The sequence below is a fragment of the Tasmannia lanceolata genome, unplaced genomic scaffold, assembly GCF_043159265.1.
Source record: "Tasmannia lanceolata isolate RefF3 unplaced genomic scaffold, GAP_Taslan_0.1 ptg000016l, whole genome shotgun sequence".
Taxonomy (NCBI): Eukaryota; Viridiplantae; Streptophyta; class Magnoliopsida; order Canellales; family Winteraceae; genus Tasmannia; species Tasmannia lanceolata.
In genome coordinates, this window is record NW_027518693.1 from 13,004,142 (window position 1) to 13,017,914 (window position 13,773).

Below are 13,773 nucleotides of genomic sequence, written 5' to 3' on the forward strand. Positions count from 1 at the left end.
AACTATCCTTAAAGAGTCTTTCCTTGATACTGGAGAGAAAGTCTCTTTGTGGTTTATTCCCTCTTTCTGAGTGAACCCCTTAGCGATTAGTCTGGCCTTATATATTTCAATCCCGCCCTTAGAGTCTCTTTTGGTCTTAAAGACCCATTTATAGCCTCCTACAGGCTTGACCCCTTTAGGTAACTGTAGACACCCACATTTTGCCTTACTTTAACCAACAATAACCTAATATATTGATCCGTAGAATTTCATTGGTAAAGTATGCATCATCAAATTTTTTGAAAAAAACAAAATGATAAAGAGATGTACCTGGTGAGATGATTAGACCCGAAAAATTGAAAAATACCCTGATTGGTGAATTTAGTGTGTTAAATCCATGTGAGAACCCCCTCTATCATTGATTTATATGTTTTAGGTCATTAATATCTTGATCTGACTTTACGGATCATCAATCGGGACAAAATAAGCTAGGGTCACTTCATAGCCCGGACCCTGATTCCATTCCGAGACCCGATTTCCGTAAATCGTTAGATCAATGGCAGATCTCGACCTAGGTCTAACCATCCAAAATCACCTAACCTCTCCTCTCATCCTAACCATCCAAACCTCACCTAACCTCACCTAACCTCTCCTCTCATCCTAACCATCCAAACCTCACCTAACCTCACCTAACCTCACCTAACCACCTAACCTCACCTAACCTTACCTAACCTCACCTAACCTCACCTAACCTCACCTAACCTCCTATCCCATTCTCCTATAAATACCCTCTCATCCCACCATCCAAATGAGGAGGAGGAAGAAGAGAAGAAAAAAAGAACCCCTCTCTTAGAAAATTCATCCCTCTCCCTCATCTCTTCAAGGGTTCGGCCATCCTTGCCGGATCGGGTGATTTTATACGTTGGGTGATATATATCAAAAGCGGTCATTATCAAGCAAGGAATCATCTTCAAGGAATTAACATCAAAGAAAAATCAAACACAAAGTGGGTTTTCAAAGAGGTAGACATTTATTTCAATTTTATGTAGGGTCTGTTTTCATGCATATCTTTTACTTTAAAAGAAAAACCATGTTAGGAAGCATCTAGGATCAATCTTTACTCATATTCTTCTTGATGGTAGACTTTGAAGTTATACATGTTTCCCTCTTCTCTTAACCCATCTGATCTTCATTTTTATTTTTCCCTAATGGTTCACACCATGGTTCCCCCTGGTTGTACTCTGGTTAGCTCCTGGTTGCACCCAGGTTCGCTGCTGGTTGCACCCAGGTTCGATACTGGTTGCACCCTGGTTCCCTGCTGGTTCGCACTCTGGTTCCCTACTAATTCGCACCCTGGTTCGCATCCTGGCCAGCCCCTGGTTGTACTCTGGTTCGTACCCTGGTTCACACCATGGTTCCCCCTGGTTAGCCTCTGGTTAGACCCTGGTTGCACCCAGGTTCGTTGCTGGTTGCACCCAGGTTCGATACTGGTTCGCACCCTGGTTCCCTGCTGGTTCGCACTCTGGTTAGACCCTGGTTGCACCCAGGTTCGCTGCTGGTTGCACCCAGGTTCCCTGCTGGTTGCACCCTGGTTCCCCTGCTGGTTCGCACCCTGGTTCCCTGCTGGTTCGCACCCTGGTGCACCCTGGTTTGTACCCTGCCTCCTCCTGGTTAGACCATGGCTAGTCTCGGGTTTGCTCCTAACTTAGACCCAACTCACTAAACCCCATACCCATAAGCCTTAAACCCTATAACCGAGTCACATCAACCCAAGCCATACCTTTGTCCACTCACTGAGGCACACCATTTATCCATAAATCTGGTTACATTAAATCTAACCCAGCCAGGCCACCTGCAGCTTAAGTCAAATCGCCCCAATACAATCCAACCAAGTGGGATCCCAACCCAGCTCAACTGAGTCAACTCTAGCCAACCTCCCTAGTCGAGTTGACCCAACTCTCTAGTCGAGTATGCTCAACCTCTTTAACCGATTGGACTCTCCCCTTAGTTGACTCAATCCAATTCCTTAATCAACCCATCCCAATGCAACCGAGTCGCATTCGACCAAGTGGCGGCCTTCCATGTCACAACCGAGTCATTCCCCTATTCTACTAATGCCCGTTTATACCTAATAGAACTTCCTCCCTTTTGCCTAACCAAGTCATATCCCAACACAATCTGAGTCGAATGTCTGAATCCATTTGGCCGAATCTCATAATCCCGCCCATTTTGAATTCCCAAAATTCAAACCCTTGATGATTCCTATATGCTCAATTCTTTGATGCAAATTCCTAATTCCAAAATCCCATTGCTAAATCAATGTTTCTGAATCTCAAGTCCAATGCTGAAATAAAAACCCGATTCCTGATCCAAATACCAATTCTGTTTTCCAAAATCCAAGTAACCTCCCCAGCGGAACTACGTGTGGCTTGATCCCCATCGCGGGGTACGTAGGCAATTTGGCACTCCCAAGTTCAGTCGCACCTTTCTCTATCTTTCTCATTCCCTCACACTATTTCATCATCTCTTCCATCCCTTTTTTCACTAACCTCAAGAACTGAAATCGATTCACCTCGTGTCTCTCGGAACCGTTGGATTACGGTTTCCGTCGTAAGGACCCTTAGAGCCTAATTTAGGAACACCGGTGTCGTGTCGTGTCCTAAGTTTTAGGGAGTCTTAGGTTTTAGGGAGTCCTAGAGTTAGGAGTCCAGCCTCATCACGGACGTTTGCTATGTATAGCAACCGTGCCATAGGTCTAGTTACACTAGTCACCCAATCTTTCCCTAGGACAAGCCTAGTAAACTAGGATGTAGGCAAACCTGCATTAGTCTAAGGGACCATTTGCATTTAGATGAGAATCATATAGCATCTTAGATGAAATCCTAAGATAATAAAATCCTCAACTTGAATTAAATAACTTCTCCTAAAACTGTTGAAACAGTCAATCCCGTCTAGGTTGGTGTCCTAGTTGAGTTAGGCATAAGTAGCTTAGCTTAGGTGCACCGAACTACGTCGACTCTGATCCCAGTGAGGCTTGGGTACGTAGGCAGCTTGGATGTCTGATGGCATACCACCCGCGAGTCGGCACCACAACAAATTGTGGTGTTTTGTATATTAATTTTCTTGTAAATACTTAATCAAATCACTTAGGACTTTCCATGAAATTAGAATTCTAGGAGAACTTTCACTTAGATTGAATCCAGACAAATTAATAAATCAAGATACACATTTAGGATTCTCATTGAAATTAGATCATAGGATGCATGTCACTTAGTTCGCACATTAACATAGAGTTGAATGAGCCATTTAAAATAAATTTAAAAGAGTTAGCTTTTGGAATCGAAGACCGATTATCGGGCAGGAATGGTGCATGTGGCGGATAACTCCCCATACCTTCCATTCTCGTAACCAGGTAGCGAGTCTAGATTTCTGGTTAATTTCGGGTCCTAGATCCCACATCTAGGTGGCGACTCTGTCAGTCTCTTTCGTGTGGAATTCGGATTGCCTTAGTGATCCCAAGTTCACATGAAAGACGAATTCAAATCAATAATTAAATACACACGCCAATCGCGTGGGTACGGGAGACCAAGAGAGAGCGCGCGGCGGCTCGCGTCCCACCCCTCTCGCGGGATCGGGTCCCACAGTTTGGCGACTCTGCTGGGGATCACCTAACTTCATTAAAATTTCAAAAGATAATTCATTTGAATTTAATTTAACTGGCTCATAAAAACTCTATACTTGATAGATTACTTTGTCTTGTTTTATTTTCTCATCACATTTTACTTGAACTTAATCTAACAAAACCTGAAGGCATCGTAGATTGCGCAAACATATTGCATACACTTACATCACTTGCATCTAAACCCTTGCATCTCACGTGCACACACATCCTATTTTAGGAACCCGGAGTGTTATCTAGCATGGTTGACTGGGATTTCATCACCTGGTGCCTCTGTGCTAGAGAAGCATTCCACCCTTAGCCTAGTACCTTTATGGTACGTAAACGGATCTCTTGTTCACGTACTGATACGCCGGACACTGGTACAGTATATCGAATATGGATTCGCGCTAAGGGAACTCTTGGCCTTACCCCTAGATTAACCCACACATGCATGTAGTATACGAACACATGTGCATCACGTGTGTGAGCCTAGTTTAGGATATCCTACCTATTTGTGTCTAGATTAGGCCGTAGTCCATCTTCCAATGGCTACGATCGGTCCTTAGATACACGAACAAAGTCATGAGTCGAGATCCTCTCTCCACTCCGCTAGACTAGGATTAGGGTTGATTCTGTAGACACCCCATTTTGACCGGACCCAAGTTCGCTATGCTTGGGAGAAACCCCATCCGATCATTTCCGCCATGTTTCGCATTTTTCCGTGAGAGGTTGAGAGAGATTATTCATAAGAATCCAAGCGAGGGAGAATTTAGACCCGTTTGGTGGGCCCGCATTGAACATTTGTTTAAAATTCGAATCAACCGAGGGCCCACATTGTGGGGCCCACGTTGTGGGGCCGGCGTTGTGGGGCCCACATTGTGGGGCCTCAGTAGGGCCTCTTGTGAGGCCTCTTATGAAGAACAATAATGATGGATTCTCCACTAAAGAAACATGATGGGCCCTCCACTAAGAACAATAATGATGGATTCTCCACTAAGAAACATGATGGGCCCTCCACTAAGAAGAATGATGATGGATTCTCCACTAAGAAACATGATGGGCCCTCCACTAAGAAGAATGATGATGGATTCTCCACTAAGAAACATGATGGGCCCTCCACTAAGAAGAATGATGATGGATTCTCCACTAAGAAACATGATGGGCCCTCCACTAAGAAGAATGATGATGGATTCTCCACTAAGAAACATGATGGGCCCTCCACTAAGAAGAATGATGATGGATTCTCCACTAAGAGGGACAACATGATGAGCTCTCCACCAACACATCTCTCTCTCTCTTTCTCTCCCTATATATATCTTCCTTCCCATCCATAAAAAAGAGGAGAAAAAAAGGAGATTTACCTTCCATTATCTCTTTCTCTTCCATTATCTCTTCCAATCACTCCCTCAAATCCCTTTCCCTATATTCTTCTTCCATTATCTCTCCCAATCACCTCCCAATCCTTCCCTCTAAGAGAAAGCGAAAGACGGCGGATCGGATCGGCGGCGGCAAGATCTTCACCACAGGTAGGTGCATTTTTCTCAAAATATTTCTGTATTTTTCCGAATTTTTCTGATTTTTTCCGCAAATTGTGTTTTAAAAATAGAAAACTCTTCAAAAAAAACATCTTTTGACGAAGAAAAATTAAATTATATACCAAACAGATTCCAAATTTAATGCAATTTCGTGGGAAATTAATATGGTACTGATTCATTTTACCATGAATTTTTAAGGATTTTTGGAGTTTATTTGGTATATTATTTAATGCTTTCTTTGAAAATTATCAGATTTTGTGAGACTTGTTACTGACATCAAATCACCCTTAAAATTCTTAAAATTTTTACAGTAGTCTTATCTTCCATATTTCTTGTTACTGTAAACTTTTCGAGTGATTTGGATCTGTTTTCATATGGGATGTAGTGTTAATTCTTAATCTGGTCTGAAAATTGTAAAATCCGAAATCGGTAGTAAATAGTCTTTATAATTTATGAAATTCTCACCGTATGCTCATTTTATTGATATCTTATTTCTGTAGAAATTTCATAGAATTTATATGTCTATTTCTTGTAGTTTCTGTGTTAATTTGGCAATCTGGTCATTTAATTGTTAAATCAAGATTAAATATGAATTTAATGTAAAAATCTGCAAAACTCATCTATTAAGCTACATACATTCCCATCTTGCTGCTGTAGAAATTTCAACTCATTTCGAATTCGTTTGCAATAATTTCACTTGTAAAATCATTCATATGCTTAAAATTGATACAATCCATTGAAAATTTGAAATTAATTACTACCAAGTGATTTTCAACATTCGAAATTCGAAATTAAAATTGATAAAATCCATTGATAAAATCACATTTACTCAAACTTAATCTAACAAAACCTGAAGGTATCATAGATTGCGCGAACTTATTGCACACACTTACATCACTTGCATCTAAACCCCTGCATCTCACATGCACACACGTCCTATTTTAGGAACCCGGAGTGTTATCTAGCATGGTTGACTGGGATTTCATCACCTGGTGCCTCTGTGCTAGAGAAGCATTCCACCCTTAGCCTAGTACCTTTATGGTACGTAAACGGATCTCTTGTTCACGTACTGATACGCCGGACACTGGTACAGTATATCGAACATGGATTCGCGCTAAGGGAACTCTTGGCCTTACCCCTAGATTAACCCACACATGCATGTAGTATACGAACACATGTGCATCACGTGTGTGAGCCTAGTTTAGGATATCCTACCCATTTGTGTCTAGATTAGGCCGTAGTCCATCTTCCAATGGCTACGATCGGTCCTAGGTACACAAACAAAGTCATGAGTCGAGATCCTTTCTCCACTCCGCTAGATTAGGGTTAGGGTTGATGCCTTCAGGTAACACTGATAAAATGTGCGAAGATTAAAAAACTTTTCCTTTGGGGTTAGGATGTAAATCCCATTCATTTCCAAAGATCTCATAGGATTAGTCATTCATGATCCATCCGTTGAAAGCAATCTTATGCTATCTCATTTCATCTTGATCACAGATTTTCAATCTTATATTATCTGATTTGACTCGTGTTTTCATCTCTTTTAGAGAGTCTTTGACTCATTTATCCTTTAGTTGGTGTTAGTGGAGTCTTTGACTCGTGTTTCTTTTCCTTTAGAGAGTCTTTGACTCGTATATCCTTTAGTTGGTGTTAGTAGAGTCTTTGACTCGTGTTTTCACCTCTTTTAGAGAGTCTTTGACTCATTTATCCTTTAGTTGGTGTTAGTAGAGTCTTTGACTCATGTTTCTTTTCCTTTAGAGAGTCTTTGACTCATTTAGCCTTTAGTTGGTGTTAGTAGAGTCTTTGACTCGTGTTTCTTTTCCTTTAGAGAGTCTTTGACTCATATATCCTTTAGTTGGTGTTAGTGGAGTCTTTGACTCGTATTTTCATCTCTTTTAGAGAGTCTTTGAATCATTTATCCTTTAGTTGGTGTTAGTGGAGTCTTTGACTCGTATTTCTTTTCCTTTAGAGAGTCTTTGACTCATATATCATTTAGTTGGTGTTAGTGGAGTCTTTGACTCGTATTTTCATCTCTTTTAGAGAGTCTTTGACTCATTTATCCTTTAGTTGGTGTTAGTGGAGTCTTTGACTCGTATTTCTTTTCCTTTAGAGAGTCTTTGACTCATATATCCTTTAGTTGGTGTTAGTGGAGTCTTTGACTCGTGTTTTTCATCTCTTTTAGAGAGTCTTTACTCATTAATCCTTTAGTTAATGTTAGTGGAGTCTTTGACTCGTGTTTCTTTTCCTTTAGAGAGTCTTTGACTCATTTATCTTTTAGTTGGTGTCATTGGAGTCTTTGACTCGTGTTTCCGTTTTTAGAGAGTCTTTGACTCATCTGTTTTATTTGCAGTATTATTAGAGAGTCTTTGACTTCGTTATCTCATTTCAGTGTTATCAGTTGCTCTTATTAGAGAGTCTTTGACTCGTTTATCCTTTAGTCGCTTTTATTAGAGAGTCTTTGACTCATTTATTCTCCAGTTACTGTCATTAGAGAGTCTTTGACTCATTTGCTCTTATAATAGTATTATTAGAGCATAGTTGATTTGCCGTAAGTGTTTGATAGGTAGAGAGTTCGTTTCGAACTACGTTGGCTTGATCCTCTTCCACGAGGTACGTAGTGCAGCTTGGGATCCACATCCCAAGTCCAGCCAAACCTTTAAAAATAAAAATTTTAAATTTTTCAAAGTTACAAAAATATTCAAACCATTTTCAAAAAGATCTTCCTCTAGAGTTAGGAGTATGTCCTAGCTGTTTAGGTTGTGTTCTAGAGTTAGGAGTTTGTCTTGATTTGTATTGATATGGTATGTCCTGTCGTGTGAGTGTCCCTAGAGTTAGGAGGCCTCGAGTCGATCGGTTAGACATTTAGTCGAACCGATGGCTAGACTAGGCATATAGTCAGCCCGTGGTTTTCATTAGGTTGCACAGCCTAGTTACACATAGGATTGTAGGAACCACCTGCATTAGCCTAAGGCTAATCAACTTGCATTAGTTAGGGCATATAGGGTGTCCTAAAATCCACAATTCACTGGAATTTTAATAATCATACAAGAACCTTTAATAACTGGTTCGGTCTTTTAGATCGAGTCTAGGATAGAGGGCTAGATGTCTTAGGCATCATAATTTAGAATAGGGCATCGAACTACGTGGGCTCCGATTCTTCCCGAGGCCGGGATACGTAGCGCAGCTAGGATGGATGGCCATTCTGGTCCGAGTCCAGTCCTGCATTAGAGTTAGGACTTGTCTTGTCCCGTCATACATAGCATAGATTTGTGTCTCATGTTTTGATATGTTTTCTTACTTTCTTGTACTGATACTATACCTTTGGTTGTAGCTTGCATGTGCGTGTCCACCAGAAACTTAGACACCCATTAGGCATGTCACTCATAACCTAGCTTTGCTTAGGTGACACATTTTTCATTTCATTTTACGTGTTTATTTCTCCATTCTCAGGAAATGCATGCTTAGGTAGACGATTCCTGAGGATTGTTCCCATTTCACATGATTTTTACTCAAACTTCTTTGGAATTAATGAAAATGGCATAAGAGACCAAGTGCTTGCACTCGGGCGAATTGGGGGTGCTCTCAGACCTTCCCCATTCGTAACCAGGCACGAACCCATATATATTTCTGGTTATCCATTGCACAGAGGATTTGATTTTAGGGTTCCATGGCCTATCCATGGATGGCGACTCTGAGTTCTTTTTAGGTACATCTCGGTTTCGAGCCCTGGCTCCTGATCAGGATGTATCTCATTCGTTTTGTATCGCCACTCGTGCTATGCTGTGAGGGTGGCATCCGTTTCGAGAGTTCCTTGGCAGAGCTCTCCTTCACATTGTGGAGATCTTAGAGGATTGCTGTGGGGACCTCGCGTCCCTCGCCGCACTCGTCGTCCTCTCCGGATCGGGGTCCACAGGCTGGCGACTCTGCTGGGGAGTTCTTGAAACATTGCCTAACTCTATAAAAATGCCATTTTTGCTAACTTTGGAGAAATTTGAGCTAAAATCATTTTAAATGGGAACTCTATCGTTAGAATCCAGGGGCGCCAGGCAGGTGCGTAATTAAAACAAGGGATTCACACACTACACATCATGCATTATCATATTTGTTTTTCCTTGTTTTTCCTTCTTGGCTCCACGGGATAGATTCAATGCGTGCCCGACTGGGATGTCTTCACCCTGATGGTACTGTTGAATCTATTTCCAAGCTATGCGCCAACGCTGCAGCCGTAAACACTCGGTGCACTTGTGTTTACAGCAGCCGATGAGCAATGAAGCATTCTATGTATAACACTCGGTGCACTTGAGTTATACATGTTAAGTATGTTTCATACGCATGGTACCCATTAGATTGAGTCCGGAGCCCTACTTTGTTTTATATATTATATATATACTTACTGACCTAGTGAAGCCCAACTAGGAAGTACCCGTGTTTATATAAGGATATTGCATTCATATAGGGTCGAACATGTGTTGCTCACACATGTGGAGCCTAGAGTTAGGAGCTTTGCCCCATTTGTAGACTAGGGTAGCTCATTTTATATGGCTACAACATGGTCCTAGCACACTCATCAGTCTGTCTTGAGTCGAGATTTTCTCGACTCCGCTAGATTAGAATTAGGGCTGGTGCCCCTGGTTAGGATTTGTGTGTATGTGTATTTACTTATATATACTGATTATGTATATTATGGTTCTCCTCTTAGTCAGAGATTCCTTATTCCTTTCAGTCGGTTATATCCATTCCGAATTTAGATCTAGATCTAGTCAGTGGATTTTGACCGTCATTACCTTGGCCGAGTTTAGCCCTTGATCTGTTGATTATAGGGTTTGACCCATTGTTGTATATTCTCACCTTTGGTTAGTCCATCTGTTGATCACCCTTCTCTAGTAACCGTTATTCATACCTTTCGATTGAGCTAGGGTGATCCCTTGTATAGTTGTTATGCTGCCGGATTTTATCCAGAACATTTTGAGCATGACGGCTACTCTTTAGAGTCAGTTTACTTAGTCTGGACCTTGACCTCCTCATATAGCCGTTATGCTGCTGGATTTTATCCAAAAGTATGTTAAGCATGATTGCTATCCTTTGGAGTCAGTCTGCCTTGTCTTGATTCTCATGTATACATCATTTAGTAGGATTAGATCCTTATTTGTCAACCTGTTTGTCTTGAGATCTGGCCGATAGCTCGTTTGCTGTCCTTATGACCATGGTCTATCATTTCATCTCATATTGATCGTACAGTTGTTGATATCCATCATTCAGATTTTAGATCTGGTCTTTGACCCTACTTTTGTCATTCTTATGGCCATGGTCTATTATCTGAGCCATTGATTTTTTGATCCATGTTTACCTATCATATATCTTTTACCCTTGGATCATATCAAAATCATTAATGGAAAAGTTTGATCTTACCTGTATTCTTTGAGTGCATGATCATTGCTGAGATCGAAATTTATTTTGATTATGGATGTTTATCGTTCCTGACTCTTTCATTCCCAAAAAGAAGAGCAGTTATACTCAAATGAGACTTCAAGGTGTGGATTGAGAATTCATTGAAACCCTGTTGATGTAGGTCATAATATCACTGTCTATTTCGCTTTGACCTTCATAGACAATATTTCTTTGATTTTTAGAATAAAATACCCTTTGGTGTATTTCAAGATTACTCTTTTCTCTGTTTGTTCAGAATCTTTATCCCATGACTATTGATCTAGTGTGTGTGCTTCCAAGTCAAGAGTCTATGTTTAGCGAAAGACCATTTTTTCTAAAGACTGACTATTTCTAATCATACTTGATCCAGGCAGTCTATTGTTTTACCCACATTGTCAACATAAGCCTTTTGTTGCCCCATTTAACCTAGACCTTGTGGAGTTGTCTTTTCTGTGATTTCTACTCCGGGATTGAACTTTATAGTTATCATTATCATGAGGAAAGGTGTATCACCTATAAGCTTTCAGTGTCAGTTCACTACCTTTGAAGAAGTGTCCTGTATCTTTAGATTTGTCTTTCATTGAGTGTACATCAACTTTCTTCTCTCTAAGTTGAAAAAGTTCAGTTACGTAGATGTTAAAAAAAAAAATGAAGTCATGTCTGTCAATCTTTCTTATACAGAGTCAGTATTCTGTTTTCTATCAGAACTGTTGAAGAGCCCATTGAGGTGTGTCAAAAATCATCAATGTACTTACAGTCCTCAATTCAATAAAATTGTTGATTTCGTATCTTTGATACTCTATGATTCACTCTTAGATCTAATGTTTAAACAACTAAAGACCCCCTTCTCGGATGAGAATGCAGACGAAATTCACCTCGAGATCTGAAAGATGGTCGAACGAGAGGAAGAGCGTCGAGCATAGCCACTTAAAGAAGAAATCAAAGCCATTGATAGTGGTATCGAAATCCGAAACTCGGGATGGATGGATTGGAAAAACTTTATCTCCTAAGGAGCGCAAAGAATTGATAAACCTGTTTAGAGGGGTTTGAGGTAGTTTTGCTTGATCCTATAAGGATAAACCAGGGGAATGCCCTGTCGTTGATCAAAGCAAGACTTCATCTGCTTTAGACATCCAGTTGAGGAATAAAATTTTAAAGAGATAAGCGTCAGGCATCCTGTGGAGCTGATGAGATATTGAGAGAAGATTTTCAGACAGAGTTGTGGAATCTTGAGCATAAATTCAAGATCTTTGAGACGGGAGTGGAGCACAGTGGTTGAAGTTTTGCCAGAAAACCGCCAGACTCCTAAAAAAAAAAAAATTTCAAAGGCTTTGAACCTTAAACAAAAGGGCTTGTACATCAAATACATCAGGAGGCCATCCTTGATCGTTTGAGCTTTTATAGCCAAAATCCTAATGTTTTAAAATCCATTTGTAAACCCTTTGGGCCAAAAGCAAAATTAAAACAACTTCTTTTCAAACACATTATAAACCCGGGGCATTTATGCACCCGAACTACGTCGGACCTGATCCCCACCTCTTCAGGGGTACGTAGGCAACTTGATTAATTCAAGTTCGGTCAAACCTTGGGATAAAATCCCCTTTGAAAATTTTGAAGCTAAATGCTAAACCATTCTTTGAAAAATCCCAAAGCGAACTATGCGGATCTGATCCTCCATCTTTGGGGTATGTAGGTAGTCTGGCTAGACCAGATTCGGTTCAAATCTTTAGAACCTTAGGTATTCAACCCTTTCGAACCCAAGTCCACCTAGAAAGTCCTTCTGGTGAAACAAGCAAAGGTTCGAGGCGAATGAAAAGAAAAACAGAAAGAAAAGAATGAGAGTCTGAAGACCCACTAGGTTGAAAACCCGAAAGGGCGGCCTAGAGATATACATTTGCTAAGTTAACAGCCAAAAGAGTTAGCTTATGCAAAAAGTCAGGGTAGTGGTCTGCTGGATTGAAAACTTGAAGAGGTAATCCAGTCAAGGGCAAAGACTTCCCATGAACAGTTGAGTTGAATAGAAGCAGAAGGAGTTCCTCAGTTACGTAGAATTCCCAAGTTTGAGTACAAGCAAAAGTTGAGATAAGTGGTCTTTCAGACTGAAAGCTTGGAAAGCAAAAGTTATGACTTCTTTTGAAGAGAGAAATCAGGGAGACGGAGAAGCCACCTCTGCACAGGGCAGAATCCTGGAATCCGAGTAGTGTCAGCGAGACTTATTTTGACACCTTTTTAAACTAGGGGCATTAAGACCGAGCAATCCGAAAGGGGTAACAACCATGACGGAGATCCCGATGGAGGAAATTAGGTCATCTTGACATAGTTTTTGAGAGTGCTCTAAGAGTGGCTAACCTTACCATAACAAAATAACACATTTTATCTAAGGGTGAATCAAAATTTAGTCAAGTCCCTTGAATATTGTAAGTCTTCTTTGAAAGAGTCATCAGAAGTCTGTTTCTGGTTTATCATTGTTTTTCTTTTAGAATCAAAAGTGTTTGGCACTGGAGAGAATGGGTGTATACCTTCCAAAGTGAAAAGAAAATTCAAAGTAGATCCTGGTTTAAGAATCAAAGAAGGGCAAGAGATTTTTTATTCTGACCTGCCTGAAACATCAAAGCCTCAAACACTGAGCAAAATGAAGAATTCTTACGTTCAGCCTTTGTAGAGTTGGTTTTACCACTATACCAAAGAAAGAACCCATGCAAACTCAAATTTTTTCTACTTACCTTGGTTCTGCCTTCTTAAGACTTTGTCATGGAAGCACATCATACTAGGGGCATCTTTTATGACTTGCGTCATAAAAGATATTACACAATGATAACTGGGATATCTATTCTTAGCAAATAGAAACCAGAGAAGCTTGACCATACTCTTTGAGTTGAATTCCTTGATCAAATTGTTTCTTTTGGAGTCAGTTTCAGAAACTTTAATTCCCAGCGGAGTATAAAATCTACTCCTGCATCCTTCAAACCTCATCAGAATGCTTCTCACCTGTTAAAGAGAGTCAGCACCTGAAAATCTCATCAATCTATTTGAGTTTTGCTTTCAGCAAAGATCATGCGCTCCTAGTTATTCTTGGTAAGAGATGACTGGCCCATTAGTGAAATTGATCAAAGATGGTAAATTCTTCATTCCTTTTGAAAGATTTTAACAGAGTTTGAAATTACCGAACTT

The 13,773-nt window shown here is 40.5% G+C and overlaps 1 long non-coding RNA gene across 1 annotated transcript; it reads left to right on the forward strand.

Annotated features, from left to right (window-relative positions):
• Positions 1-278: 278 nt before the first annotated feature.
• On the forward strand, positions 279-11,390 carry LOC143849123 (uncharacterized). The gene is made up of 2 exons (XR_013235565.1): positions 279-1,001; positions 10,973-11,390. It is a non-coding gene; the product is annotated as an uncharacterized LOC143849123 (long non-coding RNA).
• Positions 11,391-13,773: the final 2,383 nt, after the last annotated feature.